At 38.7% G+C, this 10659-nt stretch overlaps 1 pseudogene; it reads left to right on the top strand.

Moving 5' to 3' along the window:
• LOC106753153 overlaps positions 1–10659 on the top strand; it is a 32509-nt pseudogene that overhangs the window by 7025 nt on the left and 14825 nt on the right.

Raw genomic sequence — 10659 nt, 5'->3', positions numbered from 1 at the left:
ATTTATTTTGCATGTTAATATTTTTTTCCTTAAAATCCAATTTAATAAATTTTATTTTTCATGTCTTATTATTTTAATTCACGCGAAAGAGAAAGCCATACGAGTCTCTTGGGAAAAACGATACTTGGTCTTACCATTTATATTACTTGTACGATTTGGTACACTTGCCAATCCGTGAACAAGTTTTTGGCGCCGTTGCCGGGAACTCGAGGTTTATTTTTCTAGTAGTGTGAATTAATTGAATTTGACTTGATTGTAATTATTTTTGTTTTTATTTTTCTTTTATTGCATTTTGTATTTTTCTTTAAAAGTGCTTTTAGGGTGTGTTTCTTTTGCATGTAGGAGACAATACATACTAGAAGAAGGAAAAACCAACAACCTTTGCTAGAAGGTCTACCATACGAGAGGAGAAAGAGAAGTCCATTTTGTGAAAAATCTCTTTCTCGAGAAGTTACTCCACCTGAGACCATTGAACAAAATCTTGAGGAGGTGGCCAATCAACCTCCTCCCAAACGCACTCTAGGGGATGCAGCTAACACAGTTGGCACCTTGAATTTTAACACCATTGCAGTGCCAACAGACAACACAACCAGCATGGTGATTAGTCTGGCACTTATCCAGTTAGTCCAGAACAACCAATTTCATGGGTTGTCAAATGAAAATCCTTACAAGCATTTGACAGTCTTTGGAGAAATTTGCAACACAATAAAGATAACTGGAGTGACGGACGACAGAGTCAAACTTAGTTTGTTTCCTTTCTCTTTGGGAGGAAATGCAAAAGACTGGTTGAATTCTTTCCCGAAGGGGACGTTCAGGACGTGGGAAGCAGTGGTCCAACAGTTTATTACTAAATTCTTCCCACCACCAAAGATCAATCAGGGGAAGTTAGAAATCTCTTCTTTTAAACAAGGAATGGAAGAAACACTAGGGCAAGCATGGGACAGATTCAAAGGATTGTTGAGAGCAACCCCAGTTCATGGGTTTGATAAAGCTTCATACTTGCTAGCGTTCCTTGGAGGTTTGCGCGCTCAGACCAAGATGATGATAGATGCCTCGGCTGGAGGCAGTATTAACAGAAAAACAGCAGATGAGGCACACAATTTAATTGAAGAGATGGCTCTCAATGAAGTGTCGCAGAATGAAAGAGGCACGCATAAAGGAGGACTTTTACATCTCCCCACTGAAGACACAGCATCAGCACAAAATCACCTCCTCAGTCAGAAATTAGACAAGTTGCTAAAGGTTGTTTCTAAACTTCCTCGGGGACTCAGAAATATTTCTCAGGCACAACAATTATGTGATTTGTGTGGTGGTGACCATATTAATGGTCAATGTGCTTTTACAGAAGAGATGCAGCAGGACGTAAATTATATGGGGGCCCAATTTCAGTATAAACAGGGAAATTTGAACCAAGGTAACTCTAACCAAGGTTGGAAAAATCATCCAAGTATTGGGGAAAGCCAAAATGCTTCTTCGGGTCAAGGAGGAAACGTCCGGCAGCAACAACCACTACCTCTGTGGCAGCAAGTAAGTAATTTGACTGAGTCTGTCAGAGCCCTGAGTAATCGATTTGATGACTTTTACAAAAGATATGAGCAGCAAATGAATAACAATCAGGCCAACTTTAAATCACTGCAGTCACAAATTGGGCAGCTGGCAACAAGGATAGAAATTACACGAAAAAATCAGTTTAGGGCCAACACTGAGGCTAACCCTAAGAAGGAGTGCAAGATTATGGCAAGTCAGAGTGGTTGGCACGAAGACAGCCAAGATTGTTGGGAGAAAGATGTTGAACCATTCCATGTGGTTAACAGTGAAGAAGAAGAGACGTTAATGGGTGAATTCTTTGAACCCATGAGCAGTGAAGTTGAAGGAGAGGAAAATTTTAAGGAAAAAGAAGTTGGTGAAGTGATGGTGTCACCTTTAGAAAATGAGCAGAGTCCTCCCCATTCAGAAAGAATCAAAAGTAACAAGGAGGATGAAGTGGAACTTACTGATGAAGAAGAGGATCTTGTCGTTCACCCACCAAAGAGTAATTATCCTCCTAAGGCTAAAGATCCAGGGTGTTTAACATTGTTATGTTCCCTGAATGATTGGGATGGGGAAGCTATGATAGATTCTGGATCCAGCATCAACTTGATACCCACGGAACTTTTCAAGGAAATTGGTGGACTTGTGTTGAAACCCTCTGATTTGACAATAACAATGGTAGATGGTTCTAAAAAACGGCCAGCAAGAATGGTGGAAGATGTTGTTGTGCGAATAGACTGTCTTGAGTTTTTAGCAGATTTCATTGTCATGGATGTTCAAACAGAAGATGAGCATCCTGTGATTTTTGGGCGACCCTTCATGACAACATCAAAGATGTTTATTGATGCTCATAATGGAAGAATAATGATGAGAGATTTAAAGTATCTATTTCTCCATACTGGCTGTGAAGGGGATGAGATTAAGATAGTGAAAAGAACAACATTTGAGAAGCCAGAGGTGAATGAAGAACAAGAAGAAAGATTAGCAGGTGATGATTATTTTGACAGTTGTTGTGTTTTGCAGGTGCCTGAAAATAAAGGGGGAAGAACCATTCATTCAAGAGCAAAAGAAGATCCACTCCTACCAGGGAGCAAGGTGAGATTTAAGAGGAAGGAATGGATGGTCAAGGAGCTGAAGGAAAAAGGAATGGTGGAGATTCAAAGACCATATTCAAAAGTGACCAAAAAGGTGGACCGAAGAAAAGTGAGCTGGTGGGATGACGGAGATCCCAATGCAAAGAAGAAGGGCTGAATTTGTTGGAAAAATTTTGTACTCATGGGAACAATTTTCTTTTTCGGTTTTGGTTTTATTTTCTTTGGAACTTGTATTTTTGAATTTTGTGAACAATTCTTGGGTAGCATCTACTGAGGGAAGCTAAATTTTTGGTATCCACTGAAGGATATCCGGACGGTACACCTACTTATGGGTGGTGGAAGATAGTGCACTTACTGACGAGTGCCAACTAGGTTTGGGTCAGGCTCGCGACGTTAAACAAGCGCTACTAGGAGGAAACCTAGAATTTCTTCTTGCACTCTTGCATTTTAATTCTTTTTTCTAGAATAGGTTGAATTTTAATTTTGGTATGTATTCTTGGCTTTATCACTTGTTCTGAAAATGTTTGACTAACTGGTGTGCATGATGGATCTATTTGATGATTATTTGATGTGAAAGAAAATTTAGTTGTAATGCATGTTGATATCCAGGAAATAGATGGGTGATGAATTTATGATTGTGGTCATGATGTTAGGCATGGTGTATGAATGAATTGTGTGAGGAAGCATGTGTGTGAGATTTTGAGCTCCAGAGTTTGTATTGTTGCATGTATTGTTTGCAGGAAAACATGGATGATATTGCCTTAATCTTGATGATCGATTGAATTGCATGTGAATGTCATATGATTAAGGCCATTTTTGAAAACCCTTATGTAGCAAAATTTTTTACCCAAAATGGTTAAAAATATTTTACCCTTTATGAACCTTAGCCTTAAACAGTGTGTGAACCCTTGTTTTGAAATTCTTTACCTTGAGTTGGGATGAGCTTAATTGTATGAGATAAAAAGGTTCAAGTTTGGGGTTGTTGGGGGAAAGTTGAAAAAAGCAAGTGAAAAGCATTGAGCTCAAATGTTGTGAAAAAGAAAAATTCATGAGAAAAAGAAAAGAAAAGAAGAAAAGCATGAAGAAGAGCTCGATGCAAAAGAAAAAGATAAGGCAAAAGTTGGGAATGAGAGAAATTGGTAAGGAAGAGAGTTGTGCTTAATTGTTGAATATTTTAATAGCTCTTTTGACTCAAGGATTTTGCATTCTAGAAAAATCAATTTTTCTTGTTAGCCCAACCTTATTACAAGCCTTGGAAAAGTCCTTTTGATGGCATTTGCATGTAAGGATGTTGACTGTTTGAGATGAATGGCAATTTTGTTTCATGTGACTTGTGAACAATAGAGAGTTGGAGTGTCACCTTAAACACTCGAGTGGTTGAGTGAAACACTTGCTTGGTATGAATTGTTAAATTTCATGAGTACATTTTTGCTTAGTGAATTGATCATTCATAGTGTATAACATCTATTGTGCAAATCTCTGGATTGAAAGCATGCATGCATCTTATTTTGGATTTCACTAAAGGTATTGATTTGAGTGATTTTGTCATGTACCTTGGGGATTGTTGAGGCATTGGATGAAACAATGTAAAGCCAAGTTTTGTTTGTTTGTTGTTTTGTTTTGTTTTGCTTGAGGACAAGCAAAATTCTAAGTTTGGTGTGTTGATGAAGGTTGAAAAACAGTGATTTTCATATGTTAATTTGGACCAAATTACACCTTTTACTACTCAGAAATAGCTTAGAATCAAGAAAAACTCAATAAATGAGTCTGGAGAGAGTCAAAAGTTGTTTTTAGCAATTTTATGCTTGTTTTGCATTGTTCTGAAGCTAATTTGAGAAAAGTGAAGAATGGAGTTAAAGATACAGGTCGTTGACTCAAGAAAAGAACAGAAAAATGAAGTTTTGAAGAGTCGACGTACCGCCCGGAGGCATACTTAAGTGTCCCGCCAGGCGGTCCAGGACGACGAATAGGCCGCATTTCAAGCTGAGAGAAACTGCCGGGCGTTGGCGATTGCCGCCGGGCGGTGGCGAGGGAAACCGCCGGGCGATGGCGGCAGGTTATGGGAAATCGCCGGGCGGCACACTTAAACCGCCCGGCGGTGGCACGCTGGACTTGGGCCTGATTTTGACGCACTCCTCACCTATAAATACCCCTTCTACGAATTCAGAGTCATTCTTTTGACAGGGGAAGACGGCCAGACCTAATTTTGCTCTCTACAGAGGATCTCTTGGATGCTTAGGCTCCTTTTCATCTTTTCTAGGGTTTGCTCTTTCATTCTTCTTCCATTTTTCATCTAGTTTCTCCATGTCCATGGTGAACTAAACCCTATTGTTGTTGGGGAATACAATGTAATCTTTTGATACTCTCTCTTATTGAAATTATTGATTATTTATATGTTCTCCATATGTTCTGATGGCAGTAATGATAGCATCTACTGAGGGATGCTAGAAAATTTTTGAATCCACTGAAGGATTTCAGGAAGGCATACCTACTTATGGGTGACGAGAGGTATTGTACTTACTGACAAGTGCTAATCAGGTTTGGGTCAGGCTCGTGACGTTCAACAAGCGCTACTAGGAGGCAACCTAGATTTCTTCTTTTACTCTTCGCATTTTAAATTCCTAGAATAGGTTGAATTTTAATTTTAGTGTGTATCCTTGGCTTGAATACTTTTCCTGAAAATGTTTGACTGACTGGTGTGAATGATGGAGCTATTTGATGATTATTTGATGTGGCTGAGAATTGAGTCGCAATGCATGTTGATATTTGGTGAAATAGATGTGTGATGAATTATGATTGTGGTTTTGATGCTAACCAGGATGCATGATTGAATTTTGTGTAAGGAAGCATGTGTGTGAGATTTTGAGCTCCAGAGTTTTTATTGTTGTATGCATTATTCACAGGAAAACATGAATGATATTGCTATAATCTTGATGATTGATTTAATTGCATGTAAATGTCATATGATCAAGGACAATTTTGAGAACCCTTCTCTAGCCAAATTTTCACCCAAAATGCTTGAAAATATTATACCCTTTTTGAACCTTAGCCTTAAACAGGATGTGAACCCTTGTCTTTAAATTCTTTACCTTGAGTTGGGATGAGCTTAATTGTATATGATGAAAAGGTTCAAGTTTGGGGTTGTATGGAGGAAAATTGAAAAGCAATTGTGAAACATTGAGCTCGAATGTTGTGAAAAGAAAAAAAATTCATGAGAAAAAGAAAAGAAAAGAAGAAAAGCATGAAGAGGAGCTCAATGATAAAGAAAAAGGGGAAAAAGTTGGGACTAAGTGAGATTGGTGAGGAAGAGAGTTGTGCTTAAATTGTTAAATACTTTGAAAGCTCTCTTAACTCAAGGACTTTGTATTCTGGAAAAACCAATTTTTCTTGTTAGCTCAACATCATTACAAGCCTTGAAAAAGTCCTTTTGATGGCATTTGCATGTAAAGATGTTGATTGTTTGAGATGAATGACAATTTTGTTTCATGTGACTTGTGAACAATAGAGAGTGGAGTGTCACCTTAAACACTTGAGTGATTGAGTGAAACACTTGCTTGGTACGAACTTTTAATTTTCGTGAATGCATTTTTGCTTGGTGGATTTATCATTCATAATGTATAACATCTTTTGTGAAATCTATGGATTGAAAGCATGCATGCATATTATTTTGGATTTCACTGAGGATATTAAATTGAGTAGTTTTGTCATGTACTTTGGGATTGTTGAAATATTGGATGGAAGAGGATAAAGCCCAGTTTTGTTTTGTGTGTTGTTTATTTGCTTGAGAAAAAGCAAAGTTCTAAGTTTGGGGTGTTGATGAAGGTTGAAAAACAGTTATTTTCATATATCGTTTTAGACCTAATTACGCCCTTTACTACTTGGAATGAGCTTAGAATCAAGCAAAACTCAATAAATGAGTCTGTAGAGAGTCAAAAGTTGTTTTTAGCGATATTATGCTTGTTTTGCATTGTTTTGTAGCTATTTTGAGGAAATGAAGAATGGAGTTGAAGATAAAGGCCGTAGACTTAAGAAAAGAGAAGAAAATTGAAGATTTGAAAAGTCGACGCACCGCCCAGTGGCAACTTACACCGTTGGGCGGTCCAGGGCAAGGAGTAGACACTAGCGGTGGTCCTTGGGCTTGGGCCTGTTTTTTGCTGCGCTCCTCACCTATATATACCCCTATTTCGAGTTCAGAGTCATTCTTTTGACAAGGGACAACGACCAGACCTAATTTTGCTCTCTAGAGAGGATCTCTTGGACACTTAGGCTCCTTTTCATCTTTTCTAGAGTTTGCTTTTCCATTCTTCTTCCTTTTTTCATCTAGTTTCACCATGTCAATGGTGAACTAAACCCTATTGTTGTTGGGGGAAACAATGTAATCTTTTGATACTCTCTTTTATTNAAACTCTTGNTTATTTATATGGTTTCCATATGTTTGATTGNTAANTGTTGGGTTCTCATCTATGCTTAAGGCCTTTATCGTTTAACTCATTCGGTAACTGTTGTTTGTCTTTATTGATACGGGGACGTACAGTAATGTCATGAACTAGTGAGTAATTTCTTGATTTTGCAATACCACCTAGGGATAGGGGTAGGACGATCAATTGCGTTAACTTCTGCTCTATAATGCGGTATTAATTGCTAGGGGAGGCTAGGGATAGCAAGCCAGTAGTTAATATTAGGCTCTTTTCGCCGAGGGATAGGGTTAAGGGTAGGCTAAGAAAGTCGCATGACAATTAATTAATCAAACTAATAATTCAAGTGGAGTTGATAAGAGAGAGCAAATTAGATGAAATTGTAAACCCCCAACAACTCCATTCATCCATTGTTTTCTTTTGTCAATTGAATCAATTTCTTTCGCATGTTAATATTTTTGTTCTCAAATCAAATTAATTATTTTTATTTTCAAGTCTTATTATTTTAATTCACGTGAACGAGAAAGTCATTCGAGTCTCTTGGGAAGAACGATATTGGGTTTTACCAATTATATTACTTCAACAATTTGGTACGTTTGCCAATCCGTCAACAGCGATGCGTCGACTCTTCAAATCTTCAATTTTCTTCTCTTTTCTTGAGTCTACGACCTTTATCTTCAACTCCATTCTTCATTTTCTCATAAATGCTACAAAACAATGCAAAACAAGCATAATATCGCTAATAACAGCTTTTGACTCTCTACAGACTCATTTATTGAGTTTTGCTTGATTCAAAGCTCATTCCAAGTAGTAAAGGGCATGATTTGGTCTAAAATGACATATGAAAATAACTGTTTTTCAACCTTCATCATGTAGGCAACATCGTTGCAAATAATTATCTCACCTTCAATGATGAGGAGATACCTGCTGAGGGGAGAGGGCATAACAAAGCTCTTCATGTATCTGTGAAATGCCTGGATCACGTTATAAGACGTGTATTGGTGGAGAATGGTTCCTCTTTGAATGTTATGCGAAAAGTAACGTTGGAAAAGCTACCTTATGAAGGAATGCATATGAAGCCAAGCTCTATGATTGTGAGGGCGTTTGATGGTAGCAAAATGGAGGTAATGGGAGAAGTGGAATTGGCGGTTCAAGTCGGCCCGTGCGTTTTTCAAGTAACATTCCAGGTTATGGATATCCTTCCATCCTATAGTTGTCTATTGGGTCGTCCGTGGATCCATTCGGCAGCGGTTGTGCCTTCTACACTGCACCAAAAGTTGAAATATGTTATGGGAGATAAATTGGTGATGGTATCAAGAGAGGAGGATCTCCTTGTGAGTGGGCCATCATCCACGCACTACATTGAACGAACTGAAGAAGCACTTGATACGGCTTTCCAATCATTGGAGATTGTGGGAAGCGCTTGTGTGGAGCCATTTCTAGTTAATCCTCATCTATCATGTGCTTCCATTATGATGGCCAGGGTTATACTGAAAGAAAGCTATATGTAAGGTGGAGGTTTGGGCAAATATGGCAGTGGCGAGCATTCCCTCTAGAGGTTGTTGAAAACAAGAATAGATATGGCCTGATGAGGCTGATTGAAGAGAGAAAAGAATGCACTCTGGCTCGTGCGGAAAGACGAGAACCAAGGGAGAGCAAAATTCACATTTTTGACATCAAGGAAAGCTTTCGCAGTGCTAGGTGGATCAACATTGGCCAAGTAGCGGCGGTGGAGGATGAAGATAAACCTCAAAGCTCGAGTTTCGTGTGGGCCTGCTCCCCAGATACACAACTCAGCAACTGGGAACTTCTAGATTTACCCTTGATGCTTAGTGTGAATAAAATGTAATAGTTTTAATTAATTTTGTAGCTTCACCCGGAGCTTTAGAACTCATGTTTTATGGGTGGACTTTTCACTTTATACTCAGCACGATAATAGAATCATATTTGCTTGCGTTTTATCATGATTTGGCGTCCTTCATCGTTTTTCTTGTCTATTTATACTTTTTCACAAATTTAAATAATGCAGATGTGAGAATGAATGTTTTGAAAATAACAACGTCGATATTCCTAATTTTGAGTACCCTGTCGATAATACGGAAGATGATTTTGAAGATGATACAAAACCCTCTCCGGAACTATTGAGATTAGTGGAACAAGAGTCTAAAGAGATAAAACCCCATCAGGAAGAGATTGAAAAACTCTCAACTTGGGAGAGGAGGATGAGATAAAGGAAGTGAAAATTGGTACTAGTAAGATAGCAGAGGTGAGAGAAAAATTGTGTGTCCTATTGAAGGAGTTTAAGGATGTGTTCGCGTGGTCTTATAATGACATGCCGGGTTTAGATACTGATATTGTGCAGCACAAGCTTCCACTCAAGCCAGAGTGCCCTCCAATCAAGCAAAAGCTAAGAAGAATGAAACCAGAAATGTCCTTGAAAATCAAAGAGGAAGTACAAAAACAATTCGACGACGGATTTTTGGCTGTTGTGAGGTACCCACAATGGGTAGCGAATATTGTACCAGTGCCTAAGAAGGATGGTAAGGTTCGAATGTGTGTTGATTATCGTGATCTGAATCGTGCAAGTCCAAAGGATAATTTCCTGTTACCACATATCGACACTTTAGTTGACAATATAGCCAAATTTTCTCTATTCTCATTTATGGATGGGTTCTCGGGGTATAATCAGATTAAGATGGCGCCAAAAGATATGGAAAAGACGACTTTTATCACGTTGTGGGGCACGTTTTGTTATAAGGTGATGTCTTATGGGCTCAAGAATGCTGGGGCAACGTATCAAAGAGCAATGGTGGCACTTTTTCATGATATGATGCACAAGGAAATTGAAGTTTATGTGGATGATATGATTGCAAAGTCTGAATCAGAAGAGGAGCATATTCTTAATTTAAGGAAATTAATTGAAAGATTGAGAAAGTACAAGCTCAGGTTGAATCCCGCCGAATGCACGTTTGGAGTGAAATCTGGAAAATTGTTGGGTTTTATTGTCATCCAAAAGAGGATAGAAGTTGAACCTGATGATGAAGGTTGAAAAACAGTTATTTTCATATGTCATTTTAGACCTAATTACGCCCTTTACTACTTAGTCAGAGCTTAAAATCAAGCAAAACCCAATAAATGAGTCTATAGAGACTCAAAAGCTGTTTTTAGCGATATTATGCTTGTTTTGCATTGTTTTGTAGTATTTTTTAGAAAGTGAAGATTGGAGCTGAAGATAAAGGTCGTAGACTCAAGAAAAGCGAAGAAAATTGAAGATTTGAAGAGTCGACGCACCGCCCGGCAGTAACTTACACCGCCGGGCGGTCTAGGGCGAGGAGTAGGCACCTGGCGTTCGCGTTGGGCGGTTTTAAGGGAAATCGTCGGGCGGTAGTGCGATTTTGTGGGAAACCGCCGGGCGCCACACTTGTTCCGCTGGGCGGTTATCTGTTGGGCTTGGACCTGTTTTTTGTATTTTTTATGATCTGTTTGGGCTTGGGCTTGTTTTATGTTATTTTTATGCCCTATTTAAAGGCCAGAACGTCTTAGGGTTTGTATCTTTTGATGGCTTAGGCATAGAAGCACAATTTTCACCCCTTTGGGGTAGATTTGGAGATGGTGACAGC

This window comes from Vigna radiata, unplaced genomic scaffold (assembly GCF_000741045.1).
Source record: "Vigna radiata var. radiata cultivar VC1973A unplaced genomic scaffold, Vradiata_ver6 scaffold_235, whole genome shotgun sequence".
Lineage (NCBI taxonomy): Eukaryota > Viridiplantae > Streptophyta > Magnoliopsida > Fabales > Fabaceae > Vigna > Vigna radiata.
This window is presented reverse-complemented; position numbering and strand designations above follow the sequence as displayed.